Source organism: Apus apus, chromosome 1 (genome assembly GCF_020740795.1).
Source record: "Apus apus isolate bApuApu2 chromosome 1, bApuApu2.pri.cur, whole genome shotgun sequence".
Lineage (NCBI taxonomy): Eukaryota > Metazoa > Chordata > Aves > Apodiformes > Apodidae > Apus > Apus apus.
In genome coordinates this window covers 204,558,103-204,574,758 of record NC_067282.1, presented here as the reverse complement: position 1 = coordinate 204,574,758, position 16,656 = coordinate 204,558,103, and the positions used below count along the sequence as shown (strand labels likewise).

Below are 16,656 nucleotides of genomic sequence, written 5' to 3'. Positions count from 1 at the left end.
ATCTGCACATTAAACCAAAAAAACCCACCAAACCAAACTCCAAGTATTCTGTTGCAAAGTTTCCCACGCGACGTGGTGAGTATTTCTCCTCCTCTGAGCTCCCTGCAAGGAGCTAAAAGAACCAAATGAGCTACTCAGCAGTTCAGCAACCATCTGCTTGTGGCTCAGGAATTCCAGCATAGTGAAGAAATGCAGAACCCAGGACAAACCCCAAATCCCAGTTCCAAAACACAGCAAAAGACCAGTGTGAAACAAGAAGCTGTCTTTTCCTCCCAAATCCCATTTACGGTGGAGAAGCAAAACCAAAACAAAACGAAAGAAAGGATCAGATTGAGAAATGAAAGAAAGGCTTAGCTCATTACAAAAGACAGCTAATACCAGGGGAGATGCCATTGTTCAATTCCCAGGCAGAGCAGGCAGGGCAGTAATGAGCAGCCTCACTCAGTAAATGGTCTGGATGATACTATAGATCTTCCCTCCCCATCTTTAACTTGTGCATCATTTCCTGACAGTCCCATCTCCCCTTCTGAGCAGATGGCTCCCAACAGTACATCTTCAGGAGCCCTCCCAGGCAGTTATGGATGGCAGAGAATGAGCATTTTGTTTTATGGCTTGCTCATACATTATTTTCCCCATGCTAATGACAGTCAAGTTATTGTCCTGTGAATAAATCCATTTAGGCCTCACAACGTTGGCTGCAAGTGAGGAGGAGAGGGAGCAGAGGAAGCCAAACTTGGCACCAGCAGAGCCCAGACACAGTCATCCACAAAACATTCATCTATTAACCAAAACAGCAGCATTTCCAAACCCAGCAGGGCCACAGCGAAACCCTGCTGGGAGACAGAAATTAACTCCGAGCGGAGATAATCTGTCTCTTGAATGTTGTCATATTTGCAGGATCACTCTGGCAATGCCCCTGCTGCCAAGAGGAGCAATATTGCTGACGAGTGAAGCAGAGGAAATCTCAGCTTTCCGGGGCAGGCAGGTGGCACCCGAGCTCGCTCGTGGTCCTGCCTCTGGGAGCAGCACGTGAAGGGAGCGGAGGAGAAATTTGTCTCTGATGTCAAGAGGTTGTTGCAATTCACAGCAGCAGATTTGATGCAGTTCCACGGAGAAGGAGCAAGGTAAAGGAGCTCGGTTAGTACCAGGCTCCTGCTCAACTTACTGCTGGCTTGGTTGGGTCATTTTCATTCCTGTGTGAGGGAAACGTTTTTCTTCTGATCCAGGAAAAAAGGCACGAAGGGGCCTGATGGGGAACATGAGGACACACTGAGGCACTGAGAGGGTTGAAGAAATGGGACAGCCATCCCCTCTGGAGCTAGGAGAGGGCAGGAAGAAGTGAGGCATTTTGGGACTGCCACCTGGCAAAAAATGTGAGAGTTTTTGTAGAGCGAAGATGTAAAGATGGAGTGCTTAAATGGGGAGATCCATCACTGCAACACGGGGCCAGGCTGCATTTAGGCATCTTCCACTCCAGCAGCACAGAGCAGGCTGAGGGACGTGGCTATATGGAGTCACAGAATGGTTAGAGTTGGAAGGGACCTTCAAGATCATCCAGTTCCAACCCCCTGCCATGAGCAGGGACACCTCCCACCAGCCCAGGCTGCTCCAAGCCCCATCCAACCTGCCCTTCAACACTGCCAGGGATGGGGCAGCCACAGCTTCCCTGGCCAACCTGGGCCAGGCTCTCCCCACCCTCACAGGGAAGAATTTGTTCCTAATGTCTCCCTGCTTTCAGTTTGAAACTGTCCCCCCTCATCCTGTCATTCCACAGCCTTCTCCAAAGGGGAGGGACTTGGGACAAGGGCAGGAAGGGGTGGGAGGGGGGTGGGGATAGCTTAAAACTTGGAAGAGGAGAGATTAGAGATTAAGAAGAAATTATTCCTTGTGAGGGTGGGGAGACACTGGATGACCTTTAAAGGTTCCTCTCAACCCAATCCATTCCATGACTATGATTTATGTTTGTTTAAAATATGATTTTATTTTTCTTTTGGAAAAAAAAATGAAGGTGTGTTGTTTTGTTTTTTTTGAGCCATCCCTGGAATTCCCTTATCACAGTGAAGACTCAAGTGGCAAATCCCTGAGCAGGGCTGCAATTAGGCACTTACCCAAACATATCTTCCCTTCTCACCTGTCCTCTGAACTGAAACCACAACCTTTAAGCCTCTCTTCTCCATCCCAGGACCCATATTGCCCCACAGCCACCACCAACACGTGTCCCTTCCCATTCCTGGATGCTGGAAATGGGACAAATCCTGATTTCTGCCTTCACAGACCTCCTTCACTAAGTCAAATTCAGTGAGCAATTGTGGAGTAAACTCTGAATAAAAAGAGGGAGCCTTTCCCCCGCTGTTGTGACCCCAAATATCTCACCCAGGACCAATTTATAAAAGTCACCCCAGAAAAATGGTGCCAAACCATTTACAGCAAAACACATAAAAGGTCCCAAAAGGGTCAGCAGAAAGAATGCTTTCATTGACCAGTTTCTAGCTGCCTTACCTAAATATTCCCACTATCCATTTAATAACTTGCTGTGCCAAGGATATCCATGTTAGAAAACAGCAAAAAAAGAGAGATTTGAGCATTTTCCTGCAATAAGTTGGAAACATAATCATATTTATAAACTCTATTGCATTGGTCCCTCCAGCAGCTCTCGAAAATGGATTGAAAAAGCAATTACTGCATTCCAGTTTTCTCTGCTCCTTCTATTGTTATTTTCCTTTCCTAAGAGTATGACCCACAAAAATAAATCAGGAAGGATGCTGGAGGCTTCACAGGAGGTGTCCCTGCCCATGCAGGGGGGTTGGAACTAGATGATCTTGAAGGTCCCTTCCAACTCAAACCAGTCTGTGATTCCCTGATCAACCGATGGGAAAGCAAAGAGAGAGCAAATATGGACAGTCACCTGATTGAAAAGAACAGATCACAAAGTGAAAAATACTTTCAGTTGTGGCTGGATTGTTATTTTTACCATGCTGAAGGCAGAACCATTGAATCATTAAGGTTGGAAAAGACCTCCAAGATCATCAAACCCAACTGTCAATCCAACACCATCATGCCAACTAAACCATGTCCTCAAGTGGCATGTCTACATGTTTTTTGAACCCCCCCAGGGATGGGGACTCCCCCCCTGCCCTGGGCAGCCTGGGCCAGGCCCTGACAACCCTTGCCAGGAAGGAATTGTTCCCCAGATCCAACCTCAACCTCCCCTGGCACAACTTGAGGCCGTTCCCTCTGGTCCTGTCGCTTGTTCCTGGGGAGCAGAGCCCGACCCCCCTGGCTCCAACCTCCTCTCAGGCAGCTGCAGAGCCAGCAGGTCTCCCCTCAGCCTCCTTTGCTGCAGGCTCAACACCCCCAGCTCCCTCAGCTGCTCCTCACAAGTTCTCCAGCCCCTTCTCCTTGAGCTCCAGCCCCTTCCCCAGCTCCGGGGCCCTTCCCTGGACACGCTCCAGCCCCTCCATGTCCTTCTTGTCCTGAGGGGCCCAGCCCTGACCCCAGGATTTGAAGTGTGGCCTCACTGCTGCTGAGCACAGGGGGACAATCAGTTCCCTAGTCCTGCTGGCCACACTCCTGCCGATATAAAATCTATAAATTACCTTAAATTATGTCATGGCTACAAGTTATAACCAGTTACTGCGAGTTTAGGGAAGGAAAAGGGGAAGAGAAGAGGCAATGATGTCCACCACCTCCTGCAAAAGCAAGTGGCCAAGTACATCTCTGCTACTGGTGGTTTAGGTTGCTGTGGATGGTACCAGACAGCGGAGATAGACTGGACTTAATATTTCTCTGTGGCCACTCTAAGCCTTTAGAAACAGTTTGATTATTAGCAGGAAAGAAAAAGAGCAAGTTCAAGGGAATAAACCTAGAAGAAAAATCTGAAGCCTGTCAAGAAGCAAGTTTTTCACCAGAGCATCAAACTCCTGGGGAGATGCTCCCCTGTCCTTATTTCATTACATCAATTTCTACGCTTGCTAACCTGTTAGAAGAAAAACATTTAAAATGATTTCCCCCCATCAGAAGGAAAACAGCTTCTCTCATTACCTACGTATGGGTCACTGCCAAATGATACTGGGTAGAAATGTAGCTTAAAAGAAAAAAAGCCAAGGTTATACCCATGTGGAAATACCAAAGAGGTGTTTGGGGGAACAGGCTAGAGGAAAAGCACATTGCACAGAAGGGAGGGTGGCTCCAACCAGCCCCTCACCCCCCAGATATTTGGAGAAGAGGATCTCAAGGGGGTTCAAACCCTCACATTTACTCCAACAACAACCTTACAACACCATCAGCACACAGTTCCCTTTTCCTCCTCCATCCTTCACAGCTCAGTGCCTTGGGGCTCAAGCTATGACAAATTAATCAATCAATCAGATAAAATACACAGATACATGTATTTTAGGCCATTTTTGGAATGCTTTGTGCTGCTGCAGGTCTGGCATCATTGTCTGAGCCCTGCCCAGACTTTTTCCTTCCTGTTTCATGTATAAAGGAGTCAAAGCATAAACTCAGCTGCAGGTTATCAGGGGATTTTGCTTTCTCAGCTCCATTAGGGCAAATTCTTTCTTTTTTTGTAAAGGTTATGAAAACATGTCAGGCTAAGACCAATGTTCAGCAAAACAAAAGTGAACGTGCTTTCAGATGACTCCTTCTCTTCAAGGCTGGATTGTTTAATGTTCAAGAGCTCTTATTGCCATTATATAAAAAAGGCAGTTTATTTGTGATGCTCACACCTTTCCAGACCCTCAAACACACCAACCTGAGCATATCAACTCCTGGGTAAAACTCATTGCATGAGCTCACTGTCAAACCAACATTTTTATTGGCAAAGTCTTTCTCTCCTTTTCAAAACTTCAAGCAGCTCTTTTTATCTCCAGTGCTACAGTCCTGGTGAATTAGAGTAACAGAATCATAGAACAGGTTGGGCAGGAAGGGACCTTCAATATCAACAGGTTCCAACCCCCTGCATGGGCAGGGACACCTCCCACCATTCCAGGCTGCTCCAAGCCCCATCCAACCTGCCCTTCAACACTGCCAGGGATGGGGCAGCCACAGCTTCCCTGGGCAACCTGGGCCAGGGTCTCACCAGTCTCACAGTGAATAATTTCTCCCTAATAACACATCTCCAGCTCCCCTTCTTCAGCTTGAAAGCCTTCCCCCTGCTCCCATCCCTCCTGCCCTTGTCCCAAGCCCCTCCCCAGCTTTCCTGGAGCCCCTTCAGGCACTGGAAGGTGCTCTCAGGTCTCCCTGGAGCCTTCTCTTCTCCAGGCTTAACACCTCAACTCTCCCAGCCTGTCAAGAATTAGTAATGTAAAAACTAGCAGGAAGACTTGTTCCTCCTGAGTTGAAACCTGACTTGATGGAAAGCAGTTTTTCTGGCTGCTCTTCAGCCCAGCTGTGGAATCCAACACCAAGTGCAACCACAAGATGCTCAGCCCATGTTACCAGTTTGCAGCCACGACCCAGAAAGGTCACTATGCATTGATAAACACTCAGGGAACTCATTTCAACTAAATGAGATTTTGTTGGCTTGACAAACCATTGCCAAAGTCTTTTTTAAGAACCAAAAAGACCAAGTAAACCCTGACACCCTCCAGCTATTTGCTGGTTTACACTCTGCAGTGGGCAGATCCTGCTTGAGTCGATTTGTCATGGATGTTCTTACGTGATCAAAGAGCAGGTGCTTATTTTCAGAGCACCAGCTGCTCAATTTTAACCTCTTCTCTCTTTTTTTTTCTCTGTGTCTCTCTTTTTCTGGATAGTTCAGACTACACTCTCTGCCTTGTAGCAATCACTGCAAGTCCTGTTCCTTGTCCCTTCCAGTGGTCACTGGTAGATGGTTCATAGGAAGTGTTAAAAAAGCAGCACCATGGCCAGAGACATTTGATGTTGTTCTGAGCAGGGACCATTCTTAAACATGACATGGTCCACTGGTTTGGAAAGGCAATGAGAATTAGCCAGTCCTGGGCTGTTGGTCACTCTTGGGCAGCCCTTCTGTTAACTCTCTAAGGGGCCCAACACCCAACACAGTGAGAAAATAGAGAGTTAAGGAGAAATCTCAGTGTCTTCTGCTACAAGTGCCTTGGAGGCTTCAATGTTGGATTTGCTTCATTTTCAAGCTTGTTCTTCTTTTAAGTGTATGGTATCCTGGGGTGCATTAAGAGGAGTGTCTCCAGCAGATCAAGGGAGGTTCTCCTCCAACTCTGCTCTGCCCTAGAGTATTGTGTATCTACTCCACACCTGGAGTATTGTGTCCAGTTCTGGGCTCCCCAGCTCCAGAGGGACAGGGATCTACTTGAGAGGGTCCAAGGGAGGCTACGAGGATGATGAAGGGGCTGGAGCACCTGCCTGGTGAGGAAAGGCTGAGACACCTGGGGCTGTTCAGGCTGGAGAGGAGAAGCCTGAGGGGGATCTAATGAATGTCTATCAATACATGAGGCCTCCAGAAGGCAGGACAAGCTCTTGTCACTTGTGCCCTGGGACAGGACGAGGGGCAGTGGATTCAAACCAGAGCCCAGGAGGTTCCACCTCAACATGAGGCAGAACTTCTTTGCTGTGAGGGTGACAGAGCCCTGGGACAGGCTGCCCAGAGAGGCTGTGGAGTCTCCTCTGGAGACTTTCCAGACCTGTCTGGGTGCCTTTCTGAGTGACCTGCCCTGGTTCTGGCCCTGCTCTGGCAGGGGGGTTGGACTCGATGATTTTTGGAGGTCCCTTCCAACCCCTGACTGTGATCCAGTGATTCTGTGACTCAAGAGGTTATTGAGGCTGATGCTACTTGTGCAAACAGTTGGGGGCAGCTGATTGACCACACCTTTTTCTGCCTGTTCATGTCTCAAATGACTGACCACTGACATTGTTTAGAGCTAACGGGACAGATCTCACCTCACCCACACTGGAAGAAATCCAGTGTAACTCCAGTGACTTCAAGGTCAGTTGAGATGGGAATCTCTGATACCACCTCCACAGATTCAATGCTTTTCAGTTCTCTTGTCTTCACCTTTTCCAGCAGCTACAATCAGCACCAAATTAATTAAACCAGAACACAGCCTGGGGCAGGGCTCTCCCACAGAGCTGCATGATTTTACTCTCTTTTCACTCCTTTACTTGACAGAGACACAAGGTCCCTGAATATTTTAATTAATGAGCCCATCCCAATGGTTTAAATTCCCCAGTGAGTCCTGGATGAGGCCCACAATGACCAGAACCTGCAGAACCTGGTATCACCCACCAGCACGGAAAGGGAAAAGCTTTTACCCTCTGTAGGGTGAAGTTCATGTCAGTAAAAATCCCAGCACAAAAGAAGATGACTTGCAGGAAAATTACCATCCTGACACCTTTTTGTGCATGAGCAAAGTTGGTATTGTTTTATTTTATACTAGATTTTCTATATTTTCTTTTATGTTTTTAAATAGAAAGGGTCTATTTACAATTAGTTCCGAGGGAGGAAACTTAATTTAGTGGGTTCTCTCAGTTCTTTCAGCTGTCATTTTAAGTGTCAGTAACCTTTAAACTGCTAGAAAAGTTTACACTCTCCAGCAAGAACCTTCCTCCCTGAGGGAGAGGAGGGGAAACCACCATGCAAGGAGGAATACTCTGACAGCAGCATCTCTGCATCTGGTTTTTATGTTTTAATTCTCCTGTTGACAAGTCCCTTCCTTCAAAATCACAGCTACTGCTCTGCAACCCTCCCACTGGATGCTGCTTGTCAGGGAGGGGCAGCCCCTGCCAAAAACCAAAAGAGCTTCTTTACCTTTCCTTTTAACGACAGATTATTCTCTCTTTTGTTCTCGATGAGAACCAGGTGTCATATTTCAGCGTGCACTTGAAAAAAACAGGTATAATTAAACCTCTGCAAAAGGAGAGAGGCAGAGAAATGAGCAGGAAAAGTAGTAATAAAGGCATTTTAGAGCCTGCATGAACTGGAAGGTGCTTCATCCCTCCCTCTTGCCACACAGCCACAATTACACTCTGCTGTGTGGGGGGGGGGAGGGAAAGGAAAAGTAATTATAAAAATGAACTTTTCTTCCAAAAAAAAAAATAAAAGCAGGTTGTAAAAGGATTACTCCTTTGAACATCTGAGCACTTCAAAGGGAGGATGAATTAGTGCTGACAACTCAATATAAGTAGCCATCAATTATTCAGAATGCGATGGCTCTTCTCATCCAGCACTTCTGATTAGGAAAACATTTCAAAACCTAGAAATGAGAGTTATTCTTCCTAAATAAAATGTGCCCAGGCTTCAAATGCAGGAAGGAGGGAAGGGAGGGAAGGGAGGGAAGGGAAGAAGGAGGAAGGGAGGGAGGGAGGGAGGGAGGGAGGGAGGAAGGAAGGAAGGAAGGAAGGAAGGAAGGAAGGAAGGAAGGAAGGAAGGAAGGAAGGAAGGAAGGAAGGAAGGAAGGAAGGAAGGAAGGAAGGAAGGAAGGAAGGAAGGAAGGAAGGAAGGAAGGAAGGAAGGAAGGGAGGAAGGAAGGAAGGAAGGAAGGAAGGAAGGAATGGGAGGGAGGAAGGAAAGATGGAAGGAAGGAATGGGAGGGAGTGAGGAAGGGAGGGAGGGAGGAAGAGAGGGACTTTTAATGAGCCTAGCAAGAACATAGGAAAGTTTCTTCTCCTGAAGCCACCTATCAGGTTGCATCTATAATCTCGCACGTCTGTGTGTGTTGCACGAGATCGTGCTCCAGGCTGGATTTGGGGTTCTCCAAGGCAAGGGGAAAAATACCTGTGCTGCTGTGAAAGACACAACTTTCATGGAGTCATAGAGTCATCAGGGTTGGAAGGGACCTCTGAACTAGTCCAACCCCCCTGCTAGAGCAGGATCACCTACAGCAGGTCACTCAGAAAGGCACCCAGACAGGTTTGGAGTCTCCAGAGGAGGCTCCACCACCTCTCTGGGCAGCTGTCCCAGGGCTCTGTCACCCTCACAGGAAAGAAGCTTTTTCTTATGTTCAGTTTGAACGTCCTGTGCTCCAGTTTGTGCCCATTGCCTCTTGTCCTGTCACTGGACACTGCTGAGAAGAGACTGGTCCCAACCTCCTGACACCTCCTGTAGATATTGATCAGCACTGATGAGATTCCCCCTCAGCCTCCTCCTCTCCAGGCTGAGCAGCCCCAGCTCTCCAGGCCTTTCCTCAGAGGGCAGATGCTCCATTCCTCCAACCATCTTGGTGGCCCTATGCTGAACTCTTCCCAGAAGATCTTGATGAACTGAGGAGCCCAGAACTGGATGCAGCATTCCAGATGGGGCCTCTGCCTCTCACTAGTGGGTGCACAGAGGCAAGAAAAGCCCAACCAAGACTACAAACTCTACAACTGTTTGGTTTCAAAAAAGCAAGGAGTTAAACTTTTCTAGTGCAAGGACAGGTAGAGAAGAAACTCCTGGAGGGCTGATGGTGATGGAGTGATATGGACCTTCTTGAAGTGCTGTTCATCAGATGATGCCTTGGTAGGTATTCACAGTAGGATGCTAAGAGCCTCCTGGACACTGCAGCTCTGGTCATCCATCAGAACAGCCCTAGCCAAGACACTGGTTTAAAACACTGGTTTAAAATTGAAGAAATACCTTGGGAAAAAAAAAAAGGCAGCTGGAGGGAAAGAAGGAAAGCTGGGTGAAGTGCAGCATCTGTGGTGGCTGCATCTGAGACTTCATTTAGTTTTCAGAAGCACCCCTGGGTGAATGAGGCCACCTCTGCCTTGGCATCCTCAGGACCTGCTCTCCTGCCACAGATGTTGTTCACTTAATGAGGATACAAATGAGAAATGGGCAGTTTGAGCTTGAAACAAACAGGAGGGTGGCCAAGCTAAATGGCTTCTCCTCTGCACAGAAAGATAAGAGGGGCTGTTTGTGACACCAGCCGTGTGGGCTCAGCCACGTGAGGCAAAATGAGGATTTATGAGGGCAATGCTGCTGCTGAAGGAGCCTGCCTGGCCTGTTTTGGTAATTAAAATAATCAATCAAGGCCTGTGACTAAGGCTGGGACAGATCCATGTGGTTTAGTCCCAGCTTTTGAAAAATAAAATAAAGAAAAAAGACTGCGAGAAGAAAACAAATCACCAATGAAGCAACTTACAGGGAAGTTTTAGGGGTTTCCAGGTCTGGTGACTGCTTGATCAGCTGCCACTGAAAAAGAGACCCACAGCCCAGGGGGAGGGTGAACTCTGTAAATGCCACCACAGAAAAGGTCCCTTAAAAAGGGTTAGTCCTGCAGGACATGGATGGGTTGCATCCCTCCAGGGATGGTTGCTCTCTCCCACTGTCTTCTGGCCATGCCACAAATCACTGTGTGTATGATGATTATAATATTCTAAAATCAAACCCTATCAAGAAGAGGGACAGAGAATGAAGCAGACTATGCACGTAGTGTCTCTCATCACCCTAAAATCCCATATCCATTCAAGAGCAAAAGAAAAGGGATAAAAGCCTGATAGGTAAAAGCCTCCGTAGATGCTGCATCTATGGAGACAGGATTCATCCAGGAGCTGCACAGGGAACTGCAATGACACAGACAGGACCTGCTAGTGAGATGTCAACCTTCAAGGCCAAGAAGACAGTGATAGCCAATCTGTAGTCCTCTCTTTGATTCTTTTTCTTCTGTTTTTTTTTGCCAGGCCATCTCCAGCACAAGACTTCACGTATGTTCCTCTTCTCACTTTGGCTTGAGTCCCACTCATCAGACTAATAATGACCAGAAAACCCACAGAGAGAGAGACAGGCAACACAGAGGCAAAGCTGACATCTCCTCACACCCGTTCCAGCTCCCAGGGTGACCTCAGGGCCTTCATGTCCCTTCTGCTCCCTGAGGTGATCCCTGCAGATTCACATCAGCCTTGCAGCTCCCCCACCTCCCCACGGCTCTTCCCGTGCAGGCCAAAAACTGAGGATGCCTTTGACAGCCAGGGAAGTCAAACAGGTCTCACAAGAAGCTCTTGGAAGATAGGATTGACAAGAGGGCTCCTGCAGTTCAGTCCCTGTCAGCAGATGTGTCAGAAACCATCACTTCTCTCCAGCTTGTCCACCACAAAGTCCCACTGCAGAAAAGACCCAAAGAGACAGCAGCTGGTCCACACCTCCCAGCCTACCCTGAAAACACAAGGTTGGACCCTGCTCCAGCCACGTTTCTCAGCACCACCAGGTGCTCAGGAGGTTGTGCTTTTCCAGCCTGAAGCTGCTGGTTCCCCAGGATGCTCAGAGCAGGGGTGATGGCTTTTGCTCAAACCCAGAGCTCAAGGTTGGCAATGGAGCTTTCCCAGCTCGAGCCAGTTCTGATAGAACCCAGCAGCCACAACCCTGAGCAAGCAAAGTCCATGACATGAACTCACCCTGAAGTATCAGCTCTGGGACCCTAGGAATGATGTTGGCTGATGCACTACAAAGACACAGAGATAAAGCTGTGCTAGAAAGGCAGTCTTTGAATAGCAAGTTTCACCCATTAAATTACATTAAACTCTTGAAAAAACACTTCAGATTTACTAATCAAAACCACAATGTAATTAAGAGATGCAAGACTGGGTGACCTCTTTTTATTAACTGGTCTGGTTTGCCCTGAAGATCTTTAGATTAGACTCACAGATACAACCCTTCCACACACATTTTCATCTGATACTGTCACAACCACTGTGGTTGGGCAGCACGACATGGGGAGGTATATTTTAAGAACACCAGAAGAATATAAACCAGAGAGCAGCCTTAACAAGATACAACCACTGGTAGAAGTGTGAAGGCCAGACTGTGGTCCCTGGCTTAGTTATTCTCCTTCACACCTGATCTCCCTCACACAGATGCAAGAGCTGCACTGTGTGTAGGCCTCACATTTCCCCAAGTGAACTTCATGTTCATGTGGACATGTCTTCAGTGAAGTCTCCTGGTCTGTTCTATATATCACAGATGTGACATAATAAGGGACAACAGTGAGAAGCTGTGGCTAGGAAACAGTTTTCCAGTAGGGGAATAATGCAGATCTATTGCCCAGAGGATCTCCACCTCCAGAAGTTTTCAAGACTCACTGAGACCAAGCCACAACTGACTTGATTTGATGTTGGCCAGGCTTTGGTTCTGGACCAGAGGTTGAGGTAGATTAGACCAATGTCTAGAGGTCCCTTCCAACTAACATCACGATGATGCTGCAATGCTAAGCATGCAAATATTCAAAAACATGGTTTATTAAAGAGCAATGGTCATCCCTCATTTTTGAAGTTCAAATCCAATCTATGCTGGAATGGGTCAAAAATTGCAGGTATACAATGGACCTTTGTGGAGGTGAACAAAACAAGCTGGTGGTCTCAAGCAGTGCCATGATCCAAGAGATTTTGCTCTCACTGCTTTCAATCAAGACTTCAGCTTTTACATTTCTCTGTGGTGCTAATTTCTAATGGACCATGTTCCAGGTGGAGCAGCTGTGATTTTACTAGCTCTCAAAAATATTTCTTTTCATGGGAGAGTGGTCCTCACATGTTCCAGACAGAAACCACATGGCCAAGACCAGCTTGGTGTTGAGCCTCAGGTCATGAGAGATGGGGAATATGAACCTGGAATCACGTTGATATTAAAAATGAGGGTTATACAGATTCTGGCTGACTCCAGAGCAAGATTAGACTCACCTATGGAAGAGATACCCAGTGACTTCAGGGATTAACAGGCTACTGAGACCTCAAATTCCTTCAGGTCAAATGTGAGTCACATCCTTGGGATGGTTCGTGCAACTTAACTTTGCTTTTCCAGACCTCGAGAAGAAGAAAATCATTCTGCCTGCAAGGCTTCAATATGCCCATATGCAACTTGAAGCTGTCTCCTCCCTAGGTTTTACTGAATGTGCAAGTTAAAGTTGATTTTTACAACAAATTGAAGCACTGCCATAACAGTTTGCCTAAAGCCAGCAATTGCTTTTATGTAACTTGGAGCTTCGTGATCAGCCTCAGTGGAGAACTTACACATCTGCAGATGACTTACACGGGAGCCTTGTAAAAGCTTCCACAAAAAGCAGTAACCACCCTAAATGCTTCCCCCGGGAGGGAAAATTATCTAAAGAAATACTGAAAGCAATAGGGAGTTGCAGACTCCCACGGAGAGAGAATTTGGGCTCTCGTTTCAGACTGAAAAAGAGGATTCAGCTGGGAACTCGGTCCTGGATTCCTCAGTGGGTCTTAACCTCTTGACCTTTTGGTTTTGCAGTGGGAACAGACACAGCCCCCAAGAGAGGAAAACATCTGCAAAGCTCTTCAGGCTGGTTTAGGCACCATGTCACCACAAGATAAAAACCTGAAATATAAAGAGCAGAACTAACAGGTGCTGCTTCAAAAGTCACACTTGTCCTTACAGGGGAGAAACCCGACTGATCAGCCAGGCCTGCTCCTTCATGGATTCTGATCCTTGGAAGCCAGCCTGGAAAAGCAACTAATTTGTTTACACTAATAAATAATAACATCCACTCACTATCAAAGCATGCAGCCATCACCTCTGGTGAGTCACTCAGATGCTGCTCACTGTGACCATTCTTCTTCTTAGTAACCAATAACTTGATGGGAAGAAAACATGCCAAAGTTCCCAGTGATGTCTCCTTGGAAAGTCACAAGTGAGTGACTTCATGCATGAGACAGATAAGCAGTGCAGGCAATGGGGTAATTAGCTCCAACAAGTCATTATCCTGCAAATTCCTGCACCCTCTTGACTTCTGAAGGAGTTTTTTGCCTGCTGGATTTTCAGTCACTGGAGCTTGGCCAGAAAACTCTCATCTAGACAATTTCACTGCAAGAAACAAGAGCACTGATGCTTTAAAGGGAAAAAAAAGCCCACTCTGCTGCTCCTGAGTGGAGAGATGAAAGCAACTTGCACCTTTTTTGTGCTGTTGGATGGAGACAGGACGACACATTTTTAAGGCCAGTATGAGTAGTGACCACCTAGCTGGAAAGATTTATCACCTCGACACAAACTGTACAAGAACAGCTGCTTGTAGCCTAATTTGGTATTGATTTCAACAATTACAGCATGAAGTTTAACACGGAGTCATTTTGAGACAAATTAGTTTCATGCTTATTCAGTCACTCTGAAAAGGAAAGGGATTTTCAGTATTTCACATTTCAGGATGGAAGAGCAGCAAACAAGACCATCCTCCTACTCAAATGGAATATTTACAAAGAGCAACTTCAACTTTTATATCTGTTTTTTTAACGCATAATCTTTACAGAAATGGACAATTCACCTGTGAGGACAGGATGGCACAGGATGCTAGAAAACCTCTTATCTATAAGCTAATTTGGTTCAAAGATGTGCTGATAGCCATCAAAAAAAGCAGCTATTATCAGCCCCTGCAGGGGGAACTGATAAATTCCTGAATTGTGTTCACATCACAGCACCAGCTCTTGCTGCAGAAGCCTCAGAAAGATCTTCAGGATAGAAAGGAGTGGGAGGGTTGAACTGCAAACCCCTCCATGAACAACGTGAGGCAGGAAAAAGTAACTCAGAGCTTGGAAAGAGGTGCAAGGCTCCTTCCTGCTCCACATTATATCCTCACCCTACCCATGAGGTGATGAGGGGAAAAAATTCAGGCTCCAACACTGTCAATGCTGAAATAGCTTTTGGCTTCCCCGCCCCCCCCTTTTAATGTAAAAATCAATAACATTATTTTAGGGAGCTATTTGGATGACTTGGTTCAAAGAGGCAGCAATTTTTCTTCTCTTTCACAAAATGACCCGTCTATAATGTCGGGAACAGGCAGACCTTCTGACCAGGTACATTTTGACCAAGAATAATTCCAGTTCAAAATCATTTCCATCCATCACGAGAAACAAATTACAGGAACTGGAGGAGAAAATTCTCAAGCCATTCTCTGACTCTTCAACCCCAAATGAACTTTAAGAAAATATATTGATACCGTAGGACACGTTTTTCATGGCTAAGAATGAAGCTACAAAGCCACAAAAATACAATCTCACATTAAGAATCTAAAACAGATTTGTAAGGTTAACAACCTCCATGATCTTGCTCCAAAGCCTGTGTGTTAATATTGCCATAAAGTATTTTCAGTGCTCAGTAAGGTCAGGTGCCTGTACAGGCTGAGTTTGGGTTCTCACCCAGTTTAATTTTCATAAAAGAAAACAAAAGAAAGGCAAATAATCCAAAAACACAATGCAGACTATCCCTATTTCTTTCCAGATCACTGACAATGAATTTCCAATTAAATCTGCAACAGACTCCTCAGACTTGTAACTCACAGTTTCCATCTTCAGCTACTTTTCCTGTTGTGGAAGCTACAACTGGCCTAAAATTAATTTTTTCGACCCTGTTCTGAAAAATCAAATCTTGGAAGACTTCTATGTGGGTCACAGATTTGGCAGATTTCTTTTTTCCCCAAGCATTTGCAATGGTGAGGAATTCCCAGCACTGCAGAGAACTGTAAAATGAGGGTGTACTTCATTATCTCTTGCCCAGCACAGCCCCTCTCTGCCATGCTCCTCCATCCCAGCTCACAGTATTTGAGCTCTTCATCTGCAACCCCCCCCCTTCTCTGCTCTCCTTGAAGTTGGTTTCAATCCTCTGCTCTTGTTTCACAATCAATCCTGCTGCTTTTTTTCCTAGTAAACCTCCCACCTACCAGCACTACTTTTGCAGTGCCAAGGGGAAAAAAAAAAAATAAAAAGAAGAAGAAAAATCATAGAATCAATCATAGAATCATGAAGGTTGGAAGGGACCTTAAAGATCACCCAGTTCCAACCCCCCTGCCATGAGCAGGGAACCTCCAGACCAGGTTGCACAAAACCTCATCCAGCCTGGCCTTAAAACCTCCAGGGCTGGGGCATCACCAACCTCCCTGGGCAACCCATTCCAGCTCCTCACCATCAAATCCACCTTCAGCTCACCAGAGGGCTCACCGTGATGCATCCAGACACAACCTGCTCACGGGGCAATGCCCTGTTCCCATCTTCCACCCTGCATGCTCTATCTTTCTTTTGGTAATTATTTACAGTGGTTTGGATTCCACTACTATTTCAGAAGCTGAGTTCCTGAGAAGGCTGGTAAGGCTGGTCCTTGGGAAGGGACAGCATTCAAGGCATGCTGTGCTGCTCCAAATCACCACTTTAACTCACAGAGGTTTTTCTACACCACGTAAAGAAATTTTTGGTCCTCTTCTAAGCAAGGTGTTCCTCTCTAAAGACCCCTAAAAACTCAGTGCTAGAGCCTAATTTTGCTTTGCCTCTGACAGAACCATCCCACACACACAGCAGCCAGCCAGGCAGACCAATAGTGACCACTAAGACATGCAAAAATCCTAGTGATAATAACACTTACTACTGTTATTGTTATATATAATTACAATATCCACATTTCACAGTTCTAAATGAAGATAGAAAGTGGCCACATAAACCTTGGGAGATGTGTGCTGCTTCCTAAGAACTTTGCAAATATTATTCAGCCCTGAAGAGACGATTTTACAGATAAGAGGGAATAATTTAAAAGGATTAAAAGAGCTTGACCTAAATCACAGCAAGAGTCAGGGCTGGCAGTCAGTTCATTCAGTCCCATGTAACAAATGTAATTCAGATTTTTTGGGGGGTCTTTCACACTGCCCTGTTACCCCAGGTAGTTGGGATGAGAACTGTGCTTGTTGCTATTAGCACTACTGGACATTAGAGCTCAAAAAAGCTGTTTCAACAGAGAAATAACTCAATATTCAG

The 16,656-nt window shown here is 46.3% G+C and overlaps 1 protein-coding gene across 1 annotated transcript in view; it reads right to left on the bottom strand.

Annotated features, from left to right (window-relative positions):
* EXOC4 (exocyst complex component 4) overlaps window positions 1–16,656 on the bottom strand; it is a 409,379-nt gene that overhangs the window by 91,951 nt on the left and 300,772 nt on the right. The gene's annotated exons all lie outside the window — the stretch shown is intronic.